The 22,963-nt window shown below is 43.5% G+C and overlaps 13 non-coding genes across 13 annotated transcripts; all 13 read right to left on the reverse strand.

Annotated features, from left to right (window-relative positions):
- Positions 1-10,298: 10,298 nt before the first annotated feature.
- Positions 10,299-10,371, reverse strand: trnav-aac (transfer RNA valine (anticodon AAC)). The gene has a single exon. It is a non-coding gene; the product is annotated as a tRNA-Val (tRNA).
- Positions 10,372-10,806: 435 nt separating this feature from the next.
- trnav-uac (transfer RNA valine (anticodon UAC)) lies at positions 10,807-10,879 on the reverse strand. The gene has a single exon. It is a non-coding gene; the product is annotated as a tRNA-Val (tRNA).
- Positions 10,880-11,549: 670 nt separating this feature from the next.
- Positions 11,550-11,622, reverse strand: trnav-aac (transfer RNA valine (anticodon AAC)). Its single transcript has one exon. It is a non-coding gene; the product is annotated as a tRNA-Val (tRNA).
- Positions 11,623-14,486: 2,864 nt separating this feature from the next.
- On the reverse strand, positions 14,487-14,559 carry trnav-uac (transfer RNA valine (anticodon UAC)). Its single transcript has one exon. It is a non-coding gene; the product is annotated as a tRNA-Val (tRNA).
- A 670-nt stretch (positions 14,560-15,229) lies between these two features.
- On the reverse strand, positions 15,230-15,302 carry trnav-aac (transfer RNA valine (anticodon AAC)). The gene has a single exon. It is a non-coding gene; the product is annotated as a tRNA-Val (tRNA).
- Positions 15,303-15,737: 435 nt separating this feature from the next.
- Positions 15,738-15,810, reverse strand: trnav-uac (transfer RNA valine (anticodon UAC)). Its single transcript has one exon. It is a non-coding gene; the product is annotated as a tRNA-Val (tRNA).
- A 337-nt stretch (positions 15,811-16,147) lies between these two features.
- On the reverse strand, positions 16,148-16,220 carry trnav-uac (transfer RNA valine (anticodon UAC)). Its single transcript has one exon. It is a non-coding gene; the product is annotated as a tRNA-Val (tRNA).
- Positions 16,221-17,187: 967 nt separating this feature from the next.
- trnav-uac (transfer RNA valine (anticodon UAC)) lies at positions 17,188-17,260 on the reverse strand. The gene has a single exon. It is a non-coding gene; the product is annotated as a tRNA-Val (tRNA).
- A 266-nt stretch (positions 17,261-17,526) lies between these two features.
- trnav-cac (transfer RNA valine (anticodon CAC)) lies at positions 17,527-17,599 on the reverse strand. The gene has a single exon. It is a non-coding gene; the product is annotated as a tRNA-Val (tRNA).
- A 948-nt stretch (positions 17,600-18,547) lies between these two features.
- On the reverse strand, positions 18,548-18,620 carry trnav-cac (transfer RNA valine (anticodon CAC)). The gene has a single exon. It is a non-coding gene; the product is annotated as a tRNA-Val (tRNA).
- Positions 18,621-19,560: 940 nt separating this feature from the next.
- On the reverse strand, positions 19,561-19,633 carry trnav-uac (transfer RNA valine (anticodon UAC)). Its single transcript has one exon. It is a non-coding gene; the product is annotated as a tRNA-Val (tRNA).
- Positions 19,634-19,899: 266 nt separating this feature from the next.
- On the reverse strand, positions 19,900-19,972 carry trnav-cac (transfer RNA valine (anticodon CAC)). Its single transcript has one exon. It is a non-coding gene; the product is annotated as a tRNA-Val (tRNA).
- Positions 19,973-20,095: 123 nt separating this feature from the next.
- On the reverse strand, positions 20,096-20,168 carry trnav-aac (transfer RNA valine (anticodon AAC)). Its single transcript has one exon. It is a non-coding gene; the product is annotated as a tRNA-Val (tRNA).
- Positions 20,169-22,963: the final 2,795 nt, after the last annotated feature.

Consider the following 22,963-nt stretch of genomic DNA (forward strand, 5'->3'; position numbering starts at 1 on the left):
ATCAATAGGTATCCGAAAGATCGGTTGACCGCGTCGTGATAACATTCCATAAAGTATTTTGTGTTTCCCGGGTACATTTGTCGTCCTAGCATCGCTACCTGATTGACGTCCCTGGGGTTTTTAAACAAAATCATGTAATTGGCGTTTAAGCTGATGGTTCGACTGGACTTACCCTGTGCAAATAAATTTTGCACTATATAGATGCTGCTGAGATTCCGATGGTGACAATATTGCGTAAATACGCGCTGGAGTTCCAGGTTGGCGCTAGCTTGCTGCATCAAATCATCCACGATGAGAAGATTTGTTTTATGAGTAAATCATCGTCATTCAGACTCTCGGGTATTCCATGCACAAATTTAATGTCGTACAATTTCAGTACATCGTCGTACAAAGGCTGCCAGCAATCATACAACCATACAATGTTTTCAATTTTCTTGGAGATTATTGTCAAACCCTTTTCCAACAAAAGTTTTACAAAATAAGACTTTCCAGAATTGGACGGCCCACTTATAACACAACTAAATGGATGTTGAAGTCTGAAATCAAAATCGGAAACAACCTGAGACCCTCTGTGCATCACCTGATCAGTAGCCATAAGGAAGAGTGGTGAAATCGGGCAAAAGTCTGCGTTTATTATACACCACCTTGAACTTTTTAACGACTGATTTGTTGTGCAATGTGAGAGTCTTTTTATTCCTCACAATATTTTCGGTGTGAGCCAGGATGTGTTTCGCGCTATCCTGCGACGTCACATAACCGTCAACCAGACCAATCAGGGATTCCAGACAGATGGCTCGGGAGTTTTTTGCATTCAATGTTATACCCTTAGCTTTCATGCACGTCTTACCTTTGGCCGTCTTGTACCCATAAGATTTAGGCCCGCTCGTGCAAAAACACGTTATGAAGTCGCCGTCGTCTAGCTCGCTCGTCAGCTCCCCCAAATGATCCCCTAGAGGCGGTTCCCAGTCCCCCTCCCTAGACACAAAGACGACGGAGTCCGTATCTGAGTAAAGAAGCCGGTCGCCGAGTCTGTCCATCAATTCGTACAATTCCAGTCGTGCATGAGCCGTTGTAAACGCTCCTAGAAACACGTTAACGTCGTGCGCCTTACAAACATCGTCTTTGTCAGGTTTATGCTGAACGAGAGCTACGTCGTCCGAGACGAATGTGAAATAGGACAGTGTGTCGGTATTACCAAAAACGATTCTGGTGAAATCTTCGGGGTCGTTCACCAGAGTCGTTTGAGGCAGGTTCTGTCTTAACGAGAACCAACCCCAAAGCGAATTGAGAATCAATTTCGTGATTGCCCTCTGGGCGGCGTTGTACTTGATCTTTTCGGGGTCGAGTTGAACCCCCTCTTTTTCAAAATACTCAGGGATGTAAGTCTCTTTCTCAGCCTCCGTGACCACATTCGACGGATACCCTGACGCTTGTTGTTTCAAACGCAGAAACGTTTTGACATAATCGCCAAACAATGCGTCTGACCGCTGAGGAAAATGCCAAACCTCGTCTATCTTGGCTACCACATAACCCTTCTCGACGGCTTTTAAAAGCTCGATGCTGACCCAACAGCCCGACAGCGATCTTTCCTGATCCGTGTGGGTACAGGTTGAGGTCTGGTTTTGCTCGTGAGCGCAAGTTCTACATAACGGGAACATGAGTTTTCCTTCGCATCTGTAAGGGAGAACCGGGTGCAGTAATTTGCGGGGAGGGTACACGGTCGCTTTGATAAGGCCGAAATAATTTTCAATCGGTTCAAAATCTTTGAAAATGATTTGTGGATGATCGATCGGATTGCTTTTCCTAGCCTGGCAAAAGGGGTAGAGGCTGGTGAAATCGAGATACCTTATTTTTTCATCTTCGGTCACCTTGTGATAGAGTTTATAAGCGTTAGTTCGACCACCAAACAGAGTGTCTCGCGGTTTCAATCTCTCGGGGGCCGAATAATTGTCCATAAATTCTATCACGGAGGGATCGGTCTTTTTCATTTTGCTCCATTCGCATTCCCAAAGAACCTCGATTTGCAAACCGTCTTCTGCAGAATTTCGACCTTATCGTCAAACTGTCTCCTGAGAACCCCGTAAGGTACTCGCGACAAGGGGTGTGTCTGATGGGGTTCAAAGCGACAGCAGTGTCCATGGTGTACACAACCATTGTATTCTAAGCCAAACCTCAACCCGTTCTGTTCGTAGTAACCGTCTAAAAAGTACTTACCGAAGGATACTTCGCCATGGTTCAAGGCGTGGTGTAGGTCGACGTTTCGAGTCTTTTTGACATACTCCAGCCATTCTATTGAACCAGATGAATAGCATTTGCTCTGTCGGATGTACGCTTTGTTATGCGTGAGAGCCAGCGTATTTTTCTTAAGGAAATGTGTTTTGAAGATCCCCATCGCACAACTAGCGATCGTCGTAAAACTGAAAGGGTCAAGTTTGGTGCATTCGATGAACGACTGGCGATATTTCATACAACCTTCGCGTAATAACACAACGTCGTTAACGCCGTACTCGTACAGTTCTTTCTTAAAGTCAAAGAACTTACCCTCAACCGTGCTGTACCAGGCATCGAACTTTTGTTGGTCTTTATCCGACATGTTATCGTAGTTGTAAAACTTTTTGTCGGGGTAAGGTCCGAAATACTTCGCATTTTCCACTCTGTTGAAAAGATGTGGAAAGTAGCCTTTTTCAGTCGTCGTCAAGTCTAACGCAGCTGGCATTTTGGCTAGGGCAAACGGGGAAAAATGAATAACTGTCGAGGTATCGCTGCGAAAACGTTTCATCATACATAAGGATTAATTTACATCCCTGCATGATAACCTCGATGGCAATCCCAGCTTTGCAGAAATACTCCAGAATGAGAAAGGAGTCAAATCTGGAGGCGTAATGAGCAATGAAGCAGCAGGCTTCATATCGCGGCTGTCTGAAGCGCTTGATTAGCTTAGCTATACAGCCTGTACCGCGAGCTACAAATTTCTCCCCTTGGAACGTGATCGCGCAAACAAAATTAGCCACGTGCCTCCCATTTTCATAACGCGTTTCAAAATCGTAGAAAATGTATTTTTCGCAAAACTCCTTAGGCGCTAGGGGCTGTATGAAGCATTGGTGTTCTCCCTCGTCCACCAGAATTTCGCGACAATGGTCGCATTTGTCCGGAGCGCATACGTGTTTGGTTTTCTTGTTTCCCGGTTTAACCTGGTAGCGTCTGTTGCATAGTTTACAGTATTTTATAAGATCACAGGCGGGGTTTTCGTGACCCGGAGGTGGGTTTTTTTTATGCATTTCGAAGCAATAGCTCGATTTACAGTAACGCATGCAATCTAGACAGTGTATGGTCGTTTTAGGGTAGGTGTAACATTCTGAGTCGAAGCATACGTTACAGACGTGTTTGCATCGATGGTCTCTGCGACTGGTGTAACTTTTGTAACAAAATTCGCATACGTATTCCGAACCGATGAACCCTGTCAAACTCGTTATCATGTAGTAATGATCGTTATGGTGATAGAGGAACACCGTTTTCGGATGGGGTTCATCACAAGTTTTGTACGTTTCTAAGACAGCTGCGTTAGATCTGTGAAATACGACAATTTTAATGCCTAGAGCTCGTTCAAATGAGGCTATGTCGCTAAAAGCGATTGGATCTTGGATTGAGAAGCCTGCACTGTTTTGGATGGTGGTAGCCAGATTTTCTAACTCGGTCTCGGGTGTTGTGGGTTAAGAAAACGGGCGAGACAAATGGAGAAGCACAAATTATTCGAAATATTTGTGGGGCAAAATAAACTGTTTTTTTTCTTTTGATCACCTCACCAATGGCCAGATCCATAAGTTTACGTCGTTGACCCCCACCTCCTTGCCTGTTCATAACAACGGTAGCTTCTATCTCAACGGCCTGGTCCGATAATAACTGATCGTTGCTCTGTAAAACTTTTTCAATTTGGTCGTAAAGCAAATTGGGGTCATAATTATTTCCATCGGTTAAAACAGCGCTGATGGGTATTTGTAGACTGGAGGCTGACACGGTCAAATTAATCACGGGTACATCCCCACCAAAATCTCTAGCAAAAGTAACAATCCCGCTCAGTGTGTCGTGTAAGTAACGATGATAATCGGCCAGATCTGCAGAGTTGATGACTCTCAGATTCATGCTCCTTCTCAACGATACGCTATTGAAACGAGGTCGTGGTAAAACGTGATATCCGTTAACGAACCCACCCCGGCGAATCAACGCATCAATGTCGAGGGGACTTAATCGCTCATGTGTAGGAGGATTACCTTCGCGGAAAGTATTATCATCGTCGGTAGGATGTTCTACACTATCGTCGTCAGGATCTGGGGGTGGTTCGGCGGTATTTAACCCTGCACCGTGTTGTATGGGTGGGTCATAGAGATTCATATTTGGATTTACGGCTAATTCAAAAAGATCCAAATCAGCAGATTGGTGTGACGATTCTACATTAAGATACTGTTCTAAAGAATCTGGAAGCATACTTATCGTTTCAAGCTCATCCGGAGACAGTTCTGTGTCAGATTGGTCTGATTGACGAGCGTCTGTAAAGAAGTATTTTGATCCATCCATTTTTGAAATTCAGACTAACATCACAGAGTATAAAACAATCACAGAGTATAAAACGTGAGATATTACAAAATCATAGAGCATAGATAAAATAGCATAGTGTATACATGTAATATAATAAGAGTATATAAAAGGAATATAAATCAAAGAGTATAAAATCAAAGAGTGTATATAACAATCAATACATGATCTAACGCGGTACAAAATGGATCGTGAGTAAACTATTAATTGTAGCAGACATCTCATCTATGAGGGTATGGAGAAGACGAAGCCTGAGCAGCATTTCACTATGGTGTTGCGTTGACATATGCTCGTTTATATCAGAATCCTCATCCATGATTAATCGGATAATATGGATGCGGTGAAATATTTCATCGCTCACATTCTGAAAAAAACGATCCTGAACATCGAATCTGCTATGTATCTCTGGCTGAAAGGATCGTAGCTCGTTACGTAAGGCATCTATTCTGCTATGGTTTTCTTCCTGCCTTGCAGAATTTGCATCAATTTTCCTGTTTATATCCGCATTCGCCTCACGAAACTCACTGCGAAATGCATCTATTGAATTAATGAGCTGGCGAATCAGAGGCTTATCGTTGGATGGTTCATCGACTGGTTGAGGGGTCAGCGCTACTTCTTCAACATCGATCTCTTCCGACGATTGGTGAAAATGAAATGGCGTCTGACCGGCGTTCGACGCTTCGCCACGCTCGCTCGTCCAAGAGCTCTGATCCCAAGCGTGGAGTTGAGCCACACCCCAGTCAGTCACATCGTCATCATCATCATCATGGATTCTATCCGAACCTGATGTATGGAAATATAACAATCAATCATAATGGTATGACAAATTTGAGTTTAAATTTTAATACATGTAGATAGCCTCACCATTAAATAGCTCAGGACTAAATGGGGGTACAGAATAATTCGTTTTTCTAGTCTTTTTCTTTGGTTGGTCTAAAGCTGTGGGGGTAGGAACTATTTGATCTCCGACTATGTCTCGCCTATCTGTTACGACGATGGTGTCTTGTTCATTCTCGTCTTCAGTAAGGTCGACCACCGGGAATCCAGGCTGTGTGACGAATTGGATGAAATCTATAAAATAAATAAAACGTTAGATTTCCTTAAACGTAAAACATTACGTTGAAGGTGGATCTTGTTCTTACCATTGGCAGTGCTGTCTCCATCAAACCCATGCGTAGCCACTACGAATTAAAAATAAGTAAAACTTAAAATAAATTAAAATTAATAAATAAAGACGCATAAAAATTGGTACATTTAATTTATAAAGAATAGAAAATAAGTTCTCACATGAATTAATGGCATCAAAGGCGTTCCGCTCGACGTTTGAATCTGAGGGGGAAAAACATATTATGATTTGAAGCCGCCTGGTGGGGCCGTTTTATATGGTTGATGACGCGCACACACACACACACACACACACACACACACACACACACACACACACACACACACACACCTATAATTTATGAATCATACAACTTGGAAAATTTAAATACATCACATCAGCATTTAAATAGCTAGATTAAAACAATTTGCTCTAAACAAAATCATCTCCAACCATAGGATGACCTATCACAGTAAGGAGTGCATTGTATATCATTTCAGGGCACTAGGGGGGGCTATTTGCCTGTGAACTGGATGTTGTTTGAACTCCGGGACTGGTGGGGGCGCTATTTGCCTGTGAACTGGATGTTGTTTGAACTCCGGGACTGGTGGGGGCGCTATTTGCCTGTGAACTGGATGTTGTTTGAACTCCGGGACTGGTGGGGGCGCTATTTGCCTGTGAACTGGATGTTGTTTGAACTCCGGGACTGGTGGGGGCGCTATTTGCCTGTGAACTGGATGTTGTTTGAACTCCGGGCCTGTGGGGGCGCTATTTGTCTGTGAACTGGATGTTGTTTGAACTCCGGGCCTGTGGGGGCGCTATTTGTCTGTGAACTGGATGTTGTTTGAACTCATGGGCAACCATATCCATTCCATACCTGAATGTGACGCTTCAGAAAGTGTTTAAAACGATGATTATTTGGTAAAATATATACCAGTATACCGTCAGAAGCATCAGCAATGTTTTTCTGAAACATATACAGACAAAAGCAAAATGATATAGCGCCCATAACAATGTGTGAGATCCGTTAGCAGCGTAGCACGAGATGCTAACCAACACACATGTTCTATCACCATGCCGCATGGTTAGCTATCCGAAAGATCGGTTTACTAAATTATAACGCTGTATATATCACCGTCTTTTCACATTAAAAGATAGCGCTGCATTATAACACACAAATAGCATTCGTAGAAGAGTGAAGTATGTTGCGGTAAGCCGACGGCTGATCCATGATTTTCATAATAAAAGCTTTTTCACATAAAAAGTTTCACATAAGCAGTACATCCGATGATAATCCATATTAATACACATAAGCATGGATATGCAGACTGATTTGGTTTAAAATCACCAATGGTCCATATTTTAAAAATCAAACTTTATGATAAATGAATGTGATGTTGCATATTATTAAAAATCATATCTACTGTTTTTCACCCTAGGTGAAAACAATATTTAAATCACCGTAGCATAACCCCATAAGCATGGGTATGCAGACTGGTGTGATTTAAAAAACAAAACAAAAAAAACACCAATGTTCCATATTTTTAAATTTCAAACTTTTATGAATATAATCTTACTTATTTAAAAATCATATCTACTGTTTTTCACCATGTGAAAACAATATTTAAATCACCGTAGCATAACCCCATAAGCATGGAAATAAAGACTGATGTGATTTTTTAAAATGTACATATGCAGACTGATATTTTTAAAATCATAGTTTATGATACTTAATATCTGTACCCAGATATTTTTAAAAATCATACTTTATTAATATAATTTTACATATTTAAAAATTCACATCTATTGTTTCACACCCTATGTGAAAAAACAATCTTTAAAACACCATAGCATAAAAGAATTACAAAGAGAAAATACTCACTGTTTTGCATGTTGATGAGTTGAGCTGTGCAGTCTTGAAGTTTGGACAAGATATGGTTTGCCAGGGTTCGAGCCGTCATCTATATATATATATATATACATTCTGAGATGCAGTGAAAATGTATGGGAAAGATATAACTATGTGTGTCGGCTAGATGGCGCGTGTGTTCTATGAATGGTACAGGCGAGTTCACAGAGAGGTCGTTCTCAGGGATCTATCCAACATTTGTCGCCGTATTTCACGGATAGAAGGTCAAAACTGTCACAAAAGAGACACTCCTCTCTTGAGATACGATTTTTTTTAATTGGAAAGCGTATCGGTAGGGTGAAGTGGCACGTACAGCGGTACCGGCTCCTTTGAGTCTTTTCTATACAGTTGTTGTTTTTCAGGATATGCTCGCGACCATAAATTAGTATGAATCGTGAAAACAACAGGTGCTAAAGACGGTCCATGGATACATCTCCCAGTGTTGCAAGCACACACACACTTAGCGCTTTGAGTGTCAACTTTAATCCAATTCTTCAGTACTCTGAAACGGTAAGCTGATTTTTATTTTTGTCATCGGTTCGTAAACTGCATGAAATACGTTATGATTTTATTTCTGATCATCCGTTCATACTGTATAGCTTCTTCAACAGTCTAAATGGAAGATGATTTTTATTTTTGGACTGCTATAATTGGAATATTATTTATTTACAATGAATGATGCAAGCATTTTATTTATATACTTTTAAATGAACAATGTTGTTCAACTTTAGTTACTGGGAGATATTTTCTCACTTTCACCCCCCAGCAGGGGGTGCAGGAATAGGGTGGTGTCTCACTCACAGACAGACGCACACACTTAGCGCGGAGACCATTGCTGTCATGCGCTGGTGTTTGAGAGACTGAGGGGAGGGAGGGTGTCATGAAACACACACGCACACACACACACACACACACACACACACACACACACACACACACACACACACACACACACACACACACACACATTCCTCCACCACTCTGAATCACAGAGTGTCAAAACACAGAGTGTTTAAAAACTTTAAACTTATTTAATCTGAAATGACTGCTTCAGTAGATTTTTAGTAAGATATTTATTTTTGTTTTGAAAAGATTTTTTATAATCATTTATATACTTTTTAAAAGATCAATGTGTTCAACTTTAGTTAGTGTGAAAATTGTAAATGACTAAATGTAAATTTTATAAATATTTCATTCATATACTTTCAAAGGAGCAGCATGCTTTTCAACTTTAGTGTGAGAGTATTAGAAAAACCTTTTCTCACTATCCCCATTTATATAGCGTGCTCAGGAATGCCAGGATATCGGATGACACGCACACACTCGCATACAGACGCACACACACACAGTGCGGAGACTGTCAACTTTAATCCAATTCTTCACCATAGTGAAACGGTAAGATGATTTTACATTTGTAATTCTAATCTATTCTAATCTATATGCGACATTAGAAAAATAATTTTCTCACCCTGACACGGAGGGGATTTCCCACACCAAGAAGTTATTTCCCCCCGGGGTCAATAGGTCAAAATCAATGGGGCAAAGACAACTGGCAAAGACAACTGGCAACTTCATATATCATACAAAGGTCAATAGGGTAAAGACAACTGTCAACTTGATCGATCGATAGGTCAAAGGTTAATCCCTAAATTAAGCGACCTCCGGAACAACCCCTCCGGAAGGTCAAAGGTTAATCCCTACATCAAAGGACCTCCGGAACACCCTCCGGAAGGTCAAAGGTTAGCCCCGCCCACATGTCAATCATAGGGTCATAAATCATTTTGACATAAGCCGAATGGTTATAACTACTAGTGTGACAGTCTGTAAATTCCACAAACAACAGAACAGAGGTCATTCGGCATGGCAGTCTGCCTACAGCTCCTTGGTACGATGGCCTTCACCTGTCTCAAAAGTAAGGGTTTTGTAGCATTTATATTTAAAATGCATCCACTTGTTTCCGCCCAATTTTGAACTGAGGACATTTTGCGTGTAAAGCAAACGTGATAACCACTACACTACGGAAACTTGATTTGGACGGTACCCACCTAGTGTCATTCGGCATGGCAGTCTGCCTACAGCTCCTTGGTACGATGGCCTTCACCTGTCTTAAAAGTAAGGGTTTTGTAGCGAATTGCAGCATTTATATTTAACATGCCTCCACTTGTTTCCACCCAATTTTGAACTGAGGACCTTTCGCGTGTAAAGCGAACGTGATAACCACTACACTACGGAAACTTGGTTTGGATCTCATTCCCACCTCTTCTAGCGTACGCTTGTTAAAAGCGACTGAAACTATAGACTGCCCAGTGTTTTTAACATGGCAAAAAGCTGCTAATTTTGTTGGCAGACCGAACATTTTATATTACTGTACAGGAAACCTCAATGTTCATTTGTTTTATTTTTGTCCTTTTCTAAAGAGATTAAACAACAAACATCCCTTCAAGTGTACTGACCTGGTCAACAGAAAATCGCATACGAAATATTTGCAAAAATCACCCACAGTTTCCACCCAGTTTCGAACTGGGGACTTTTCGCGTGTGAGGCGAACGTGATAACCACTACATAACAAACACGTCTTCAGGTTGCAGACATAAATCTTTAGGTGCACGCTTATTAAAAAGCATATAAAGGAAATAAGCGCTGCACCCACCTCGCGTGCCAAAGGGTTTACATTTTATGTCAGAATCCAACCACTGTTTCTGCTCGGTTTCGAACCGAGGACCTTTCGCGTGTTAGGCGAATGTGATGACCACTACACTACAGAAACCTATTGTTGAGAGGGATGTGCTTTTTAGAAGATGGCTCCTTCCCATAATCTGCCCTGCAAGCAGTGTGAAAGTCTGTAAATTCCACAAACAACAGAACAGAGGTCATTTGGCACCCACCCAGTGTCATTCGGCATGGCAGTCTGCCTACAGCTCCTTGATACGATGGCCTTCACCTGTCTTAAAAGTAAGGGTTTTGTAACGAATTGCAGCATTTATATTTAACATGCCTCCACTTGTTTCCACCCAATTTTGAACTGAGGACCTTTCGCGTGTAAAGCGAACGTGATAACCACTACACTACGGAAACTTGATTTGGACGGCACCCACCTAGTGTCTTTCGGCATGGCAGTCTGCCTACAGCTCCTTGGTACGATGGCCTTCACCTGTCTCAAAAGTAAGGGTTTTGTAGCATTTATATTTAAAATGAATCCACTTGTTTCCGCCCAGTTTTGAACTGAGGACCTTTTGCGTGTAAAGCAAACGTGATAACCACTACACTACGGAAACTTGATTTGGACGGCACCCACCTAGTGTCATTCGGCATGGCAGTCTGCCTACAGCTCCTTGGTACGATGGCCTTCACCTGTCTTAAAAGTAAGGGTTTTGTAGCGAATTGCAGCATTTATATTTAACATGCCTCCACTTGTTTCCACCCAATTTTGAACTGAGGACTTTTCGCGTGTAAAGCGAACGTGATAACCACTACACTACGGAAACTTGGTTTGGATCTCATTCCCACCTCTTCTAGCGTACGCTTGTTCAAAAGCGACTGAAACTATAGACTGCCCAGTGTTTTTAACATGGCAAAAAGCTGCTAATTTTGTTGGCAGACCGAACATTTTATATTACTGTACAGGAAACCTCAATGGTCATTTGTTTTATTTTTGTCCTTTTCTAAAGAGATTAAACAACAAACATCCCTGCAAGTGTACTGACCTGCTCAACAGAAAATCGCATACGAAATTTTTGCAAAAATCACCCACAGTTTCCGCCCAGTTATGAACTGGGGACTTTTCGCGTGTGAGGCGAACGTGATAACCACTACACTACAAACACGTCTTCAGGTTGCAGACATAAATCTTTAGGTGCACGCTTATTAAAAAGCATATAAAGGAAATAAGCGATGCACCCACCTAGCGTGCCAAAGAGTTTACATTTTCTGTCAGAATCCAACCACTGTTTCTGCTCGGTTTCGAACCGAAGACCTTTCGCGTGTTAGGCGAATGTGATGACCACTACACTACAGAAACCTATTATTGAGACGGATGTGCTTTTTAGAAGATGGCTCCTTCCCATAATCTGCCCTGCAGGCAGTGTGACAGTCTATAAATTCCACAAACAACAGAACAGAGGTCATTCGGCATGGCAGTCTGCCTACAGCTCCTTGGTACGATGGCCTTCACCTGTCTCAAAAGTAAGGGTTTTGTAGCGAATTGCAGCATTTATATTTAAAATGCATCCACTTGTTTCCGCCCAGTTTTGAACTGAGGACCTTTCGCGTGTAAAGCAAACGTGATAACCACTACACTTCCGAAACTTGATTTGGACGTCAGTCCCACCGCTTCTAGGGTACGCATGTTCAAAAGCGACTGAAACTATAGACTGCCCAGTGTTTTTAACATGGCAAAAAGCTGCTAATTTTGTTGGCAGACCGAACATTTTATATTACTGTACAGGAAACCTCAATGGTCATTTGTTTTATATTTTTAAAATCATAGTTTATGATACTTAATATCTGTACCCAGATATTTTTAAAAATCATACTTTATTAATATAATTTTACATATTTAAAAATTCACATCTATTGTTTCACACCCTATGTGAAAAAACAATCTTTAAAACACCATAGCATAAAAGAATTACAAAGAGAAAATACTCACTGTTTTGCATGTTGATGAGTTGAGCTGTGCAGTCTTGAAGTTTGGACAAGATATGGTTTGCCAGGGTTCGAGCCGTCATCTATATATATATATATACATTCTGAGATGCAGTGAAAATGTATGGGAAAGATATAACTATGTGTGTCCGCTAGATGGCGCGCGTGTTCTATGAATGGTACAGGCGAGTTCACAGAGAGGTCGTTCTCAGAGATCTATCCAACATTTGTCGCCGTATTTCACGGATAGAAGGTCAAAACTGTCACAAAAGAGACACTCCTCTCTTGAGATACGATTTTTTTTAATTGGAAAGCGTATCGGTAGGGTGAAGTGGCACGTACAGCGGTACCGGCTCCTTTGAGTCTTTTCTATACAGTTGTTGTTTTTCAGGATATGCTCGCGACCATAAATTAGTATGAATCGTGAAAACAACAGGTGCTAAAGACGCTCCATGGATACATCTCCCAGTGTTGCAAGCACACACACACTTAGCGCTTTGAGTGTCAACTTTAATCCAATTCTTCAGTACTCTGAAACGGTAAGCTGATTTTTATTTTTGTCATCGGTTCGTAAACTGCATGAAACACGTTATGATTTTATTTCTGATCATCCGTTCATACTGTATAGCTTCTTCAACAGTCTAAATGGAAGATGATTTTTATTTTTGGACTGCTATAATTGGAATATTATTTATTTACAATGAATGATGCAAGCATTTTATTTATATACTTTTAAATGAACAATGTTGTTCAACTTTAGTTACTGGGAGATATTTTCTCACTTTCACCCCCCAGCAGGGGGTGCAGGAATAGGGTGGTGTTTCACTCACAGACAGACGCACACACTTAGCGCGGAGACCATTGCTGTCATGCGCTGGTGTTTGAGAGACTGAGGGGAGGGAGGGTGTCATGAAACACACACGCACACACACACACACACACACACACACACACACACACACACACACACACACACACACACACACACACACACATTCCTCCACCACTCTGAATCACAGAGTGTCAAAACACAGAGTGTTTAAAAACTTTAAACTTATTTAATCTGAAATGACTGCTTCAGTAGATTTTTAGTAAGATATTTATTTTTGTTTTGAAAAGATTTTTTATAATCATTTATATACTTTTTAAAAGATCAATGTGTTCAACTTTAGTTAGTGTGAAAATTGTAAATGACTAAATGTAAATTTTATAAATATTTCATTCATATAATTTTAAAGGAGCAGCATGCTTTTCAACTTTAGTGTGAGAGTATTAGAAAAACCTTTTCTCACTATCCCCATTTATATAGCGTGCTCAGGAATGCCAGGATATCGGATGACACGCACACACTCACAGACAGACGCACACACACACAGTGCGGAGACTGTCAACTTTAATCCAATTCTTCACCATAGTGAAACGGTAAGATGATTTTACTTTTGTAATTCTAATCTATTCTAATCTATATGCGACATTAGAAAAATTATTTTCTCACCCCGACACGGAGGGGATTTCCCACACCAAGAAGTTATTTCCCCCCGGGGTCAATAGGTCAAAATCAATGGGGCAAAGACAACTGGCAAAGACAACTGGCAACTCCATATATCATACAAAGGTCAATAGGGTAAAGACAACTGTCAACTTGATCGATCGATAGGTCAAAGGTTAATCCCTAAATTAAGCGACCTCCGGAACAACCCCTCCGGAAGGTCAAAGGTTAATCCCTACATCAAAGGACCTCCGGAACACCCTCCGGAAGGTCAAAGGTTAGCCCCGCCCACCTGTCAATCATAGGGTCATAAATCATTTTGACATAAGCGGAATGGTTATAACTACTAGTGTGACAGTCTGTAAATTCCACAAACAACAGAACAGAGGTCATTCGGCATGGCAGTCTGCCTACAGCTCCTTGGTACGATGGCCTTCACCTGTCTCAAAAGTAAGGGTTTTGTATCGAATTGCAGCATTTATATTTAACATGCCTCCACTTGTTTCCACCCAGTTTTGAACTGAAGACCTTTGCGTGTAAAGCGAACGTGATATCATGGCATGTGCTTTTTAGAAGATGGCTCCTTCCCATAATCTGCTCTGCAAGCAGTGTGACAGTCTGTGAATTCCACAAACAACAGAACAGAGGTCATTCGGCATGGCAGTCTGCCTACAGCTCCTTGGTACGATGGCCTTCACCTGTCTCAAAAGTAAGGGTTTTGTAGCATTTATATTTAAAATGCATCCACTTGTTTCCGCCCAGTTTTGAACTGAGGACATTTTGCGTGTAAAGCAAACGTGATAACCACTACACTACGGAAACTTGATTTGGACGGTACCCACCTAGTGTCATTCGGCATGGCAGTCTGCCTACAGCTCCTTGGTACGATTGCCTTCACCTGTCTTAAAAGTAAGGGTTTTGTAGCGAATTGCAGCATTTATATTTAACATGCCTCCACTTGTTTCCACCCAATTTTGAACTGAGGACCTTTCGCGTGTAAAGCGAACGTGATAACCACTACACTACTGAAACTTGGTTTGGATCTCATTCCCACCTCTTCTAGCGTACGCTTGTTCAAAAGCGACTGAAACTATAGACTGCCCAGTGTTTTTAACATGGCAAAAAGCTGCTAATTTTGTTGGCAGACCGAACATTTTATATTACTGTACAGGAAACCTCAATGTTCATTTGTTTTATTTTTGTCCTTTTCTAAAGAGATTAAACAACAAACATCCCTTCAAGTGTACTGACCTGCTCAACAGAAAATCGCATACGAAATATTTGCAAAAATCACCCACAGTTTCCGCCCAGTTTCGAACTGGGGACTTTTCGCGTGTGAGGCGAACGTGATAACCACTACATAACAAACACGTCTTCAGGTTGCAGACATAAATCTTTAGGTGCACGCTTATTAAAAAGCATATAAAGGAAATAAGCGCTGCACCCACCTAGCGTGCCAAAGAGTTTACATTTTATGTCAGAATCCAACCACTGTTTCTGCTCGGTTTCGAACCGAGGACCTTTCGCGTGTTAGGCGAATGTGATGACCACTACACTACAGAAACCTATTGTTGCGAGGGATGTGCTTTTTAGAAGATGGCTCCTTCCCATAATCTGCCCTGCAAGCAGTGTGAAAGTCTGTAAATTCCACAAACAACAGAACAGAGGTCATTCGGCACCCACCTAGTGTCATTCGGCATGGCAGTCTGCCTACAGCTCCTTGATACGATGGCCTTCACCTGTCTTAAAAGTAAGGGTTTTGTAACGAATTGCAGCATTTATATTTAACATTCCTCCACTTGTTTCCACCCAATTTTGAACTGAGGACCTTTCGCGTGTAAAGCAAACGTGATAACCACTACACTACGGAAACTTGATTTGGACGGCACCCACCTAGTGTCTTTCGGCATGGCAGTCTGCCTACAGCTCCTTGGTACGATGGCCTTCACCTGTCTCAAAAGTAAGGGTTTTGTAGCATTTATATTTAAAATGCATCCACTTGTTTCCGCCCAGTTTTGAACTGAGGACCTTTTGCATGTAAAGCAAACGTGATAACCACTACACTACGGAAACTTGATTTGGACGGCACCCACCTAGTGTCATTCGGCATGGCAGTCTGCCTACAGCTCCTTGGTACGATGGCCTTCACCTGTCTTAAATGTAAGGGTTTTGTAGCGAATTGCAGCATTTATATTTAACATGCCTCCACTTGTTTCCACCCAATTTTGAACTGAGGACCTTTCGCGTGTAAAGCGAACGTGATAACCACTACACTACGGAAACTTGATTTGGACGGCACCCACCTAGTGTCTTTCGGCATGGCAGTCTGCCTACAGCTCCTTGGTACGATGGCCTTCACCTGTCTCAAAAGTAAGGGTTTTGTAGCATTTATATTTAAAATGAATCCACTTGTTTCCGCCCAGTTTTGAACTGAGGACCTTTTGCGTGTAAAGCAAACGTGATAACCACTACACTACGGAAACTTGATTTGGACGGCACCCACCTAGTGTCATTCGGCATGGCAGTCTGCCTACAGCTCCTTGGTACGATGGCCTTCACCTGTCTTAAAAGTAAGGGTTTTGTAGCGAATTGCAGCATTTATATTTAACATGCCTCCACTTGTTTCCACCCAATTTTGAACTGAGGACTTTTCGCGTGTAAAGCGAACGTGATAACCACTACACTACGGAAACTTGGTTTGGATCTCATTCCCACCTCTTCTAGCGTACGCTTGTTCAAAAGCGACTGAAACTATAGACTGCCCAGTGTTTTTAACATGGCAAAAAGCTGCTAATTTTGTTGGCAGACCGAACATTTTATATTACTGTACAGGAAACCTCAATGGTCATTTGTTTTATTTTTGTCCTTTTCTAAAGAGATTAAACAACAAACATCCCTGCAAGTGTACTGACCTGCTCAACAGAAAATCGCATACGAAATTTTTGCAAAAATCACCCACAGTTTCCGCCCAGTTATGAACTGGGGACTTTTCGCGTGTGAGGCGAACGTGATAACCACTACACTACAAACACGTCTTCAGGTTGCAGACATAAATCTTTAGGTGCACGCTTATTAAAAAGCATATAAAGGAAATGAGCGCTGCACCCACCTAGTGTGGCAAAGACTTTACATTTTCTGTCAGAATCCAACCACTGTTTCTGCTCGGTTTCGAACAGAGGACCTTTCGCGTGTTAGGCGAATTTGATGACCACTAAACTACAGAAACCTATTTGTGCTTTTTAGAAGATGGCTCGTTCCCATAATCTGCCCTGCAAGCAGTGTGACAGTCTGTAAATTCCACAAACAACAGAACAGAGGTCATTCGGCACCCACCTAGTGTCATTCGGCATGGCAGTCTGCCTACAGCTCCTTGTTACGATGGCCTTCACCTGTCTTAAAAGTAAGGGTTTTGAAGTGAATTGCAGCATTTATATTTAACATGCCTCCACTTGTTTCCACCCAATTTTGAACTGAGGACCTTTCGCTTGTAAAGCGAACGTGATAACCACTACACTACGGAAACTTGGTTTGGATCTCATTCCCACCTCTTCTAGCGCACGCTTGTTCAAAAGCGACTGAAACTATAGACTGCCCAGTGTTTTTAACATGGCAAAAAGCTGCTAATTTTGTTGGCAGACCGAACATTTTATATTACTTCACAGGAAACCTCAATGGTCATTTGTTTTATTTTTGTCCTTTTCTAAAGAGATTAAACCACAAACATCCCTGCAAGTGTACTGACCTGCTCAACAGAAAATCGCATACGAAATTTTTGCAAAAAACACTCACAGTTTCCGCCCAGTTTCGAACTGGGGACCTTTCGCGTGTGAGGCAAACGTGATAACCACTACACTACAAAAACAAGTCCTCAGTTTGCAGACATAAATCTTTAGTTGCACGCTTATTAAAAAGCATATAATGGAAATGAGCGCTGCTACCACCTAGTGTGGCAAACAGTTTAAATTTTCTGTCAGAATCCAACCACTGTTTCTACTCGGTTTCGAACCGAGGACCTTTCGCGTGTTAGGCGAACGTGATGACCACTACACTACAAAACCTATTGATTCGGTGCATATGCTTTTTAGAAGATGGCTCCTTCCCATAATCTGCTCTGCAAGCAGTGTGACAGTCTGTAAATTCCACAAACAACAGAACAGAGGTCATTCTGCATGGCAGTCTGCCTACAGCTCCTTGGTACGATGGCCTTCACCTGTCTCAAAAGTAAGGGTTTTGTAGCATTTATATTTAAAATGCATCCACTTGTTTAAGCCCAGTTTTGAACTGAGGACCTTTTGCGTGTAAAGCAAACGTGATAACCACTACACTACGGAAACTTGATTTGGACGGCACCCACCTAGTGTCATTCGGCATGGCAGTCTGCCTACAGCTCCTTGGTACGATGGCCTTCACCTGTCTTAAAAGTAAGGGTTTTGTAGCGAATTGCAGCATTTATATTTAACATGCCTCCACTTGTTTCCACCCAATTTTGAACTGAGGACCTTTCGCGTGTAAAGCGAACGTGATAACCACTACACTACAGAAAATTGGTTTGGATCTCATTCCCACCTCTTCTAGCGTACGCTTGTTCAAAAGCGACTGAAACTATAGACTGCCCAGTGTTTTTAACATGGCAAAAAGCTGCTAATTTTGTTGGCAGAACGAACATTTTATATTACTGTACAGGAAAGCTCAATGGTCATTTGTTTTATTTTTGTCCTTTTCTAAAGAGATTAAACAACAAACATCCCTGCAAGTGTACTGACCTGCTCAACAGAAAATCGCATACGAAATTTTTGCGAACACCACACACAGTTTCCGCCCAGTTTCGAACTGGGGACCTTTCGCGTGTGAGGCAAACGTGATGACCACTACACTACAGAAACCTATTGATGGAGCATGTGCTTTTTAGAAGATCCCTCCTTCCCATAATCTGCTCTGCAAGCAGTGTGACAGTTTGTAAATTCCACAAACAACAGAACAGAGGTTATTCGGCATGGCAATCTGCCTACAGCTCCTTGGTACGATGGCCTTCACAAGGGTTTTGTAGCGATTTGCAGCATTTATATTTAACATGCCTCCACTTGTTTCCACCCAGTTTTGAACTGAGGACCTGTCGCGTGTAAAGCGAACGTGATAACCACTACACTACGGAAACACGTCTTCAGGTGGCAGACATAATTCTTTAGCTGCACGCTTATTAAAAAGCATATAAAGGAAATGAGCGCTGCTACCACCTAACGTGGCAAACAGTTTAAATTTTCTGTCAGAATCCAACCACTGTTTCTGCTCCGTTTCGAACAGAGGACCTTTCGCGTGTTAGGCGAACGTGATGAACACTACACTACAGAAACCTATTGATGACGCACATGTGCTTTTTAGAAGATGGCTCCTTCCCATAATCTACTCTGCAAGCAGTGTGACAGTCTGTGAATTCCACAAACAACAGAACAGAGGTCATTCGGCATGGCAGTCTGCCTACAGCTCCTGGGTACGATGGCCTTCACCTGTCTTAAAAGTAAGGGTTTTGTATCGAATTGCAGCATTTATATTTAACATGCCTCCACTTGTTTCCACCCAGTTTTGAACTGAAGACCTTTGCATGTAAAGCGAATGTGATATCATGGCATGTGCTTTTTAGAAGATGGCTCCTTCCCATAATCTACTCTGCAAGCAGTGTGACAGTCTGTGAATTCCACAAACAACAGAACAGAGGTCATTCGGCATGGCAGTCTGCCTACAGCTCCTTGGTACGATGGCCTTCACCTGTCTCAAAAGCAAGGGTTTTATAGCGAATTGGAGCATTACATTTAAAATGCCTCCACTTGTTTCAGCCCAGTTTTGAACTGAGGGCCTTTCGCTTGTAAAGCAAACGTGATAACCACTACACTACGGAAACTTGATTTGGACGTCAGTCCCACCGCTTCTAGGGTACGCTTGTTCAAAAGCGACTGAAACTATAGATTGCCCAGTGTTTTTAACATGGCAAAATGCTGCTAATTTTGTTGGCAGACCAAACATTTTATATTACTGTACAGGAAACCTCAATGGTCATTTGTTTTATTTTTGTCCTTTTCTAAAGAGATTAAACCACAAACATCCCTGCAAGTGTACTGACCTGCTCAACAGAAAATCGCATAAGAAATTTTTGCAAAAACCACCCACAGTTTCCGCCCAGTTTCGAACTGGGGACCTTTCGCGTGTGAGGCGAACGTGATAACCACTACACTACGGAAACACGTCTTCAGGTTGCAGACATAAATATTTAGGTGCACGCTTATTAAAAAGCATATAAAAGAAATGAGTGCTGCACCCACCTAGCGTGGCAAACAGTTTAAATTTTCTGTCAGAATCCAACCACTGTTTCTGCTCGGTTTCGAACCGAGGACCTTTCGCGTGTTAGGCGAACGTGATGACCACTACACTACAGAAACCTATTGATGAGAGACATGTGCTTTTTAGAAGATGGCTCCTTCCCATAATCTGCTCTGCAGGCAGTGTGACAGTCTGTAAATTCCACAAACAACAGAACAGAGGTCATTCTGCATGGCAGTCTGCCTACAGCTCCTTGGTACGATGGCCTTCACCTGTCTCAAAAGTCATACCGATCTTTATGGGAGCTCCCTGGGCACAGCGCTATGGAGGGACAGGATCGGAGTTGGGCTTGCACGATTGGAAGGCGCAGACGGAATATCTGGCCGGATTACAGGGACTGAGTGCATCATAGAAAGTACAGTTTGTGTTGGGGTCTTTGGAAGCAGAAGCCAAAAGAGAAGTTCTTGCTGCATCAGAAGCCACACGGGCTACCGCGAAAACTATCTTCGATTTCCTGTCCGGATTATATGGAGACTCTACCCCGGTGGCCACTCTTCGTGCCCAGTTCTTTAACTATCAACAGGGGCCTAAGCAGACTCTTCGGGCATACTCCTTGAAATTGTGGGAGCAGTTTGGCCGGCTGTTGGGTGAACTTCGTCGGGGTCGAGTCGAGGGCGGATCGATGGTGAGAGAGAGGTCGTATTCGGAGAAGGGGCGAGCTCCTGTGCGCCGCCCCCTACGTCCTGTGGGCCCCCGGTTCCAGTGGGATGACAAGGGAAGGCCCATCTGTATTAATTGTGGAGACCCGGGACACATCAGTCGTCAGTGTGGGCTCCGTCGGGGTTCTCAAGGGGGTTTTTAGTCCCACCGGCTACTGTGGGTCAAGTGGCCGGGACCCCTTTGTGTGACCCTCCTTCTGTTCCTGTTTTACGAGACGACAGGGTTGGGCGCTGTCCCACCGTGGAGGTTCAAGCTAACGGAGTCACTATAGATTGTCTGGTCGATACAGGTTCTCAAGTTACGTTATTTTCGGAGAGCCTGGCCCAGGAGTTGGTTGCAGATCATCGGCTCCAAGCAGTGGACGCTTCTAGTCTGACTTTACGGGGGCAAATGGTCTGGACATCCCTTACACTGGGTACATCGTGGTAGACTTTCTGGTCCAAGGGGTTCCCGTCCAACAGAAAGGGGTCGTTATCGTCCGAGATCATTGCTTGGGCATTCATCGAGCACTCCTAGGGATGAACGTTATACTGGATTGCTCGGAGGAATTGTTTCTGGGACGGCCAGCTCGGACTTCTCTGTCATCGGCGAAGCAGGACAGGGACCGGATTCTGGCCGATTGCCGAAGAGTGCACGTGGCTAGTCAAGTGAAGGAGAGAGAAGGCATCGGTCGAGTAGCCTGTCGGTACGCTTTGTCTGTCCCAGCCCAGAGCGAGACCGTGCTTTGGGTCCGAGTACCTGCAGGACCCTGTGGGACGGGTACCTGTGTCCTGGTAGAGCCCCATGAGGACTGTCAACCCATTGAAGTGGCTCACGGGCTGACGGCCATCCACCGTGGGCGAGTCTCAGTAAAGGTGCGGAATGCCAATCCCTACTCCGTGCTCCTTCGTCGACACCAACGTCTGGTTCGAGTTTCCTCGGTACGCTCTGCCCAGGTTCACAAGCATCAGTACGTCTGCTTCAGGCAGGTGAGCTCTGCGGTGGTGGAAGTCGCCGTCCGCCCAGTTGAGGCAGAACCAGGCTCTGTGGGAGGAGGGGTGCCGACCCATTTGATGGGAGAGTCCCTGAAGGGTGAAAATCTGGAGGAGGAACAGGTGTTACAGCTCCAGGAGCTCTTGAGAAAATGGCAACATGTGTTCTCGACCCACGAAGAAGACTATGGCTGCACAGGGGTAGTGAGGCATCAAATACCTACCGGTGAGGCGATGCCTAGCCAAGAGCGGTATCGTCCGGTGCCACCCACCCTCTATGCCGAGGTCCGCGCCCTGTTGAAAGGGATGCTGGAGGGAGGAATTGTTCGAGAGAGCAGTAGTCCCAGGGCGGCGCCAATTGTTCTGGTTCAGAAGAAAACGGGAGCTTGGAGGTTCTGCGTTGACTACCGCAAACTCAACAGTGTAACGAAGAAAGATACATTCCCGTTGCCACGGATTGAAGACTCACTCACCTGTCTCACACAAGCGGCGTGGTACTCCACATTGGACCTGGCGAGTGGATACTGGCAGGTGCAGGTAGACGACCGAGATAGAGAGAAGACAGCCTTCACCACCCCGTTTGGGTTATTTGAATGGGACCAGATGCGGTTCGGCCTGTGCAATGCTCCTGCGACCTTTCAGCGCTTGATGCAGCACTGTCTAGGGGGACAACTGGTCGACTCAACGCCGGTATACCTGGACGATGCGATCGTCTTCTCCCCTGACTTCCGCACTCACCTGCACCATCTAGGTGGGAGGAGGACCACCTAGGGAGGAGGAGGAACACAGGAAGTGTTCAGGGCCATGGAGAAATATGGGCTAAAGCTTAGGCCAGACAAATGCCAGTTATTGCGGAAGAAGGTACAGTTCTTGGGACATCGTGTCAGTGCTGCAGGGATATCCCCCGACCCGGAGAAGGTGGCGGCTGTCCAAGGGTGGGAGCCACCCCGGGCAGTGAGACAGGTGCGGTCGTTCCTGGGGTTCGTGGGATTTTGTCGACGCTTTATAAAAGGATTATCTGGGCTTGCTTGGCCATTGAACCAACTCCTTGCTGGTTCCGGACGTGCCCGTGGCAAAGGCTCCCCGTCAGTGCATTGGGATTCCACCTGTGAGACCACCTTCCAGAACCTCAAGCAGGAACTTCTGAGGGCCCCTATCTTGGCCTACGCAGACTTCACCCAGCCGTTCCTTCTGTACACTGACGCCAGCAATGCAGGTTTGGG

The sequence above is a fragment of the Siphateles boraxobius genome, unplaced genomic scaffold (genome assembly GCF_051911475.1).
Source record: "Siphateles boraxobius isolate OS27281-9 unplaced genomic scaffold, OSU_SipBor_1 63, whole genome shotgun sequence".
Lineage (NCBI taxonomy): Eukaryota > Metazoa > Chordata > Actinopteri > Cypriniformes > Leuciscidae > Siphateles > Siphateles boraxobius.